The following is a 5,530-nucleotide window of genomic DNA, read 5'->3' as shown; positions in this document are numbered from 1 at the left end:
TCAACTCCTATATGGTATCAGAGCAAGAAGAACACCACTGAAGCAGGAAATAGCTGCAAACACTATCAAAGAGTAACTACTGATCTAAAGAACCTCCACTAAAATAGAACATGATCAGGTAGAGAAGACTGTAATCTGCATGAGTGTCCTCAAATGACACTACTCAAATCAGATGGCAAAGAAAGGCAAACAACTGAACTCGAAGATACATATGGCATGAGACACCAAAGCCTAAAGAGCTGATCAATCGAATCAAGGAAGCATTAGAACCAACAGGACAAACCTCCTCATAATGCTGAAAAGGGAGAGGGATAGGTACACTGAAAAGAACAGCCAACAAGAGCTTCATGACAAAGAACTAAGAACATTGAAGGTGCTGAGAACGTACATATTGTCATGGAAGGAACACTCACTTGACACACATCATGAGGCAAATGTCATGGAAGGAACACTCACTAGACAAAGGTGGATGGCAAACAAAAGGAAAACATCAACCCCCCATGGCACTTTATAAGTAGTGCATGTAAAATAAGGCACAAGATGTGCAAGATCCCAAGAAAACAATACATGATGACACTTTATCTCAGTGTGTTTGCAAAAAAAAGAATAGCTGATCAAAACTGAAGCATGAAGAACCTGCAAACTCTATTGAAGAATAACTGCTGAGCTGAAGAACCTCCACTAAAATAGAACATGACCAGGTAGAGAAGACTATAATCTTCATGAGTGTCCTCAAATGACACTACTCGAATCAGAAGGCAAACAAGGAAAACAACTGGAATCAAAGATACAGATGGCATGAGAAACCAAAGCCTGAAGAGCTGATCAATCAAACCATGGAAGCATTAGAACCAACAGGACAAACCTCCCCATAATGTTGAAGAGGGAGAGGGACAGGAACATTGAAAAGAACAACCAAGATGAACTGCATGACGAAGAACCAGGAACATCAAAGGTGCTGAGAAAAGTACATAGTGTCATGGAAGGAACACTCACTTGACACACATCATGAGGTGAATGTCGTGGAAGGAACACTCACTGGACAAAGGAAGATGGCAAACAACAGGAAAACATCAACCCCCTCATGGCACTTTATAAGTAGTGCATGTACAACAAGACACACGATGTGCAAGATCCTAGTAAACAATGCATGATGGCACTTTATATCAGTGCATTTGCATATATACAATGCTACAATGATAAAAAGACTGGAAATAGAAATGAGAACCAAAATAGAGACATCCTACCCAGAGAAGAGATCCCAGGACCTGAAACAACCAAGATATCCACAGAGTGTTGGAAAAGAAAAAAACTAAAGAAAATATTCTTGGAGCAGAATCTGGAAATAAAACTCATATGGCTGGAAAGTACACAGTACACGTTTTTCAAAAATATAAATTTTTCAAAACACGGAGTTGTATTTCCTCAACTTCTTCATGGTATCAGAGCCTACATCTGCTGTTGCTTGTTCCTGATTTTTCAGAAGATTTTTTGGAGGAGGGTTTCAAATTTTTTTTCAAAGTTTTTTATTGGATCTGGGGTAGTTGTTTTGTTTCTGATCATTTTGGGCTCAAACGGACCTCACCGTTGAGCTCAGAATGCTCCAAAACCCCCATTTCCATACAAAATTTGTCCAATTTTGACAAATTTGGGTTCTGAAATTTTTTCTTTGGTTTTGCCTTTTTTGGCATGAATTTCAAGAAATTCATCAAAAAAATCATTAAAAAAAATCTAGAGTAGTTTGGGCCAAAAAAGACCTCTTCGTTGGCTTCCGAAGGGTGTTTCCAATCATTTTGATATATAACTCGACCTATTTCGATAAAAAGTGCATCTGGGCCATGATTTTTTCGTTGGCACGCTTTACGATGCACAAAAATCCATACGGCTGTACCTGCAAATGCGTCGGAAAATTTTTGTCCAAAAAAAAAAATATAATAATTTTTTCCCTTTTTATGCCCTAAAAGAGGGGTTTTTTTCTTTTGTCCATAACTTGGTCATACGGAGGCACTTTTTCAAAAACTTTATATTGTCAAAAAGCTATTTTCGAGCTCTCTTCAGATCTGGAGGTTTTATCTTCTGATTTTTTTTTTTTGATGGTTTTTTTTTCTTTCAAAGCGAGAATTTCTTTTTTGCATTCTTCTGATCATTGTAGCATTTCTTTTTTTGCAATCGCATTGAGATAAAGTGCCACTATGCATTGTATACTTGGGATCTTGCATATCTTGTGCCTTATTGTACATGCACTACATTATAAAGTGCCATGGGGGGTTGATGTTTGCCTTGTTTGCCATTTACCTTTGTCACATGAGTGTTCCTTCCATGACATTAGCCTCATGATGTGTGTTAAGTGAGTGTTTCTTCCACGACACTATGTACTTTCTCTGCACCTTCGATGTTCCTGGGTCTTCGTCATGCAGTTCTTGTTGGCTGTTCTTTTTCAGTGTACCTATCCCTCTCCCTTTTCAGCATTATGGGGAGGTTTGTCATGTTAGTTCTAATGCTTCCTTGGTTCGATTGATCAACTCTTCAGGCTTTGGTTTCTCATGCCATCTGTATCTTTGAGTTCAGTTGTTTGCCTTTGTTTGCCATCTGATTCGAGTAGTGTCATTTGAGGGCACTCTTGCAGATTACAGTCTTCTCTACCTAATCATGTTCTATTTTAGTGGAGGTTCTTCAGATCAGCAGCTACTCTTCGACAGTGTTTGCATCTATTTCATGCTTCAGTGGTGTTCTTCTTGTTTTTCCATCTCTTTTTGGAGTAGAGTTTTTTTCCCATGTGGTTTTCTTTATTTCTCCGGTTCATAGAGATTTGGTTGTGATTGGGTACCTCATCAGGCCTTGTTGCTGGGACCCAAATTTTTTGCCTTCATCATGTAGTTGCATTTTTTGCTTCATGCATTTAGTTTTTTAGCTGCTCCCTAAGTTCATCTTAAGAGGGGGTGTTAGAGTTATCTTGTATTAGCTAATAATTATTTATTTAATTATTAGTCTATTAAACTCTATGCTTAAGCTAAACTTAAGCATTTAATAAATATTGTACGTATTTAATAATTATTCTAATTATTAAATACACTTTATCCCTTTAGGGTTTATTTAGAGTTGCACACCTTTAGGGTTGCTATTATCCTTTTATAAGGATTGTATTGTACTTTTTCATTAAAAAAATTGATTCCCTTTCTGAATGATAATCTTCTTCTTCAGAGCATTTATGCTTTTTTGCTTTATATGCCTTCATTCTTCTCTTGTGACAGGTATTTGCATGCAGGTGTTCTTGGGATCTCTAAAGTTGTATTTCGTCAACTTCTTCATTTAATTGGGGGAAGTTTTAACATATTTCTTTGTAATAATTGAGACATAATGCTATGCAAAGATTCATTCAAAGGAGTAAATTATTTTTCTCTCTTAAAGTATTTAGACAAAGGAGATACACCTGTAGTGGCTTCTACTTGGATGTTGTTGTTTTTGTTGTCATTGAATTTGATGAATCCTTTGTTTGGTTTGAACTTCACAAATGGTTGTTGAGAATTATCACCCTTATCACTCAAAGTCATGGAAGGATATTTCTCCAATTGACTCATGACAATCAATTTATAATTGTGAAGTACTGCGCACAACTGTGGAAAGGAAGTAAAATCGGTTAAGAGAAGTTTATCCCTAATTTATTTTTGAAAATTGGCAATAAAAATTCTTTGTATATCTTGATCAGGCACAAGAAAAGAAATCTGAGAAATCAAATGCTTATATCTACCAATAAAATGAGTCACTTTTTCTTTAACACCTTGTTTACAATGCATCAAATCAATCAAAGTAATTTTAGGACCAATGTTATTGTGAGATTGTAGAATAAAAGAATTAGCCAATTGTTGAAAAGAGGTAATAAAATAAGGAGACAAAGAACAATACCACTGCAAAGCTTTATCCGTTAATGTTCTAGTAAACAATTTTCCTAACAATCTTTGATGATGAGAAAACTCAGTACACAAAGTTTGGAATGTCTTAACATGAGTTAAGGGATCACCTTTTCCATTATAAATTTGCAATTGAGGGACGTCTACATGTTTTGGAGGGACAACTCTAATAATGTCATTGGATAATGGGCTCGCTACATCAAATGTGGGCACATTATACTTAAATTGATTCATAGAAGCTATTTGTTGTTGTAAGGAGGACATTGTTTGAGATAGATTATTGATGGTAGCTTTGGTAGAAGGGTTGAAATTAGACAAGTTGAATTGAGAGGGAGGAGTAACATTGTTGAATTAAGGAAGAGATTGATAATAAGGAGCTGGGACACTATGATAGGTAGGTATTGGAGAAGATTGGGTAAAAAATGGAAGACTCATAGGAGGAATGAAGAAATTGTGATTGAAAGAGTTGCCCCCTTGACTAACATTTATAGGTAGTGTAGGTGATTGGATAACAAGGGGAACACACATGGTAGGAGGAATGGAAGAAGAGGTATTTCCCCCCATGACTTGAGGTATGAGATTTTGTGTAGAGGTAGCCAGGATGTTTGATGTAAAGGTAGGAACACTAGTCATACGAGTGGTCAAAGGAATGGAATGACTAACTTGACTGGGAGGTTGTGTAAAATGTAGGGCTTCAACACAACTATTCATGGGTTTAATATTAGAATCAACAATATGAGCAATACCACGCAAGATATCAACACCATGTTTATCACTTTGAATCATTCATTTTAATCCTTCAATCAATGGGAGAGCCTCACTTTTTGGGTATTGTTAACTCATCCATAGTTGAATATTATCTAATTGATTGTCCATCTTTGCCAATTGGTCAATAGATACCCTAGTTGGTGATTCTTCCTCATCATGAGAATTATCAAGAGGATAAATGGGGATATCTACAGGATTAGAAGAATCACCAACATCCTCATTGAAAAAGCTAGCCAAATTAGGCTCCATCTCATTGGAAATTAAACCTTGGGTAGCCTTAATTCTACAACTTCTTCTCACATGGATACTATATATAGGACTAATAGTAGTAAAACTCATGCACTAAGGGAGGGAAATTGGAAATTGGAATTTTGTATTTTGAAATTTGAGTTGCAAAATATAGTGCAAATTCTAGAAAAAAAGATTACCCAATTAGATGAACAAATTGATTGAGAGAATAAAGAGCAATAATGCAATCTCATTGGAATTTGAGAATTATCCAAAGGTGACTAAATTTTAAAATTAGGGCCTAGTGAAAATAACCACTTAATTTTAAAATAGAAAATTGATAGGAGGGAAGAACTAAATTTAAAATTAGGGTTTTCCAAAACTAACCTCTTAATTTTAAAATTTAAAATTTTGAAATACTGAAATATTGAAGAAATCAATTTAATTTCAAAAATTAGGGTCTATGTAATTAACCACTTAATTTTAAAATTTAAATTGAAAATGTTAAAATGTTGAAATTTAGATTTGTTTTCGACATTAGGGTTACCGAAAATACATAAAATTTCACAAACCTCTAGAATTGAACAGTAAAATATAGTCAAAACAAGCTCCCAAAATTTGGGGAG

Source organism: Cryptomeria japonica, chromosome 2 (genome assembly GCF_030272615.1).
Source record: "Cryptomeria japonica chromosome 2, Sugi_1.0, whole genome shotgun sequence".
NCBI lineage: Eukaryota > Viridiplantae > Streptophyta > Pinopsida > Cupressales > Cupressaceae > Cryptomeria > Cryptomeria japonica.
The sequence above is the reverse complement of the archived record's forward strand: the minus strand, read 5'-3'. Positions refer to the sequence as shown.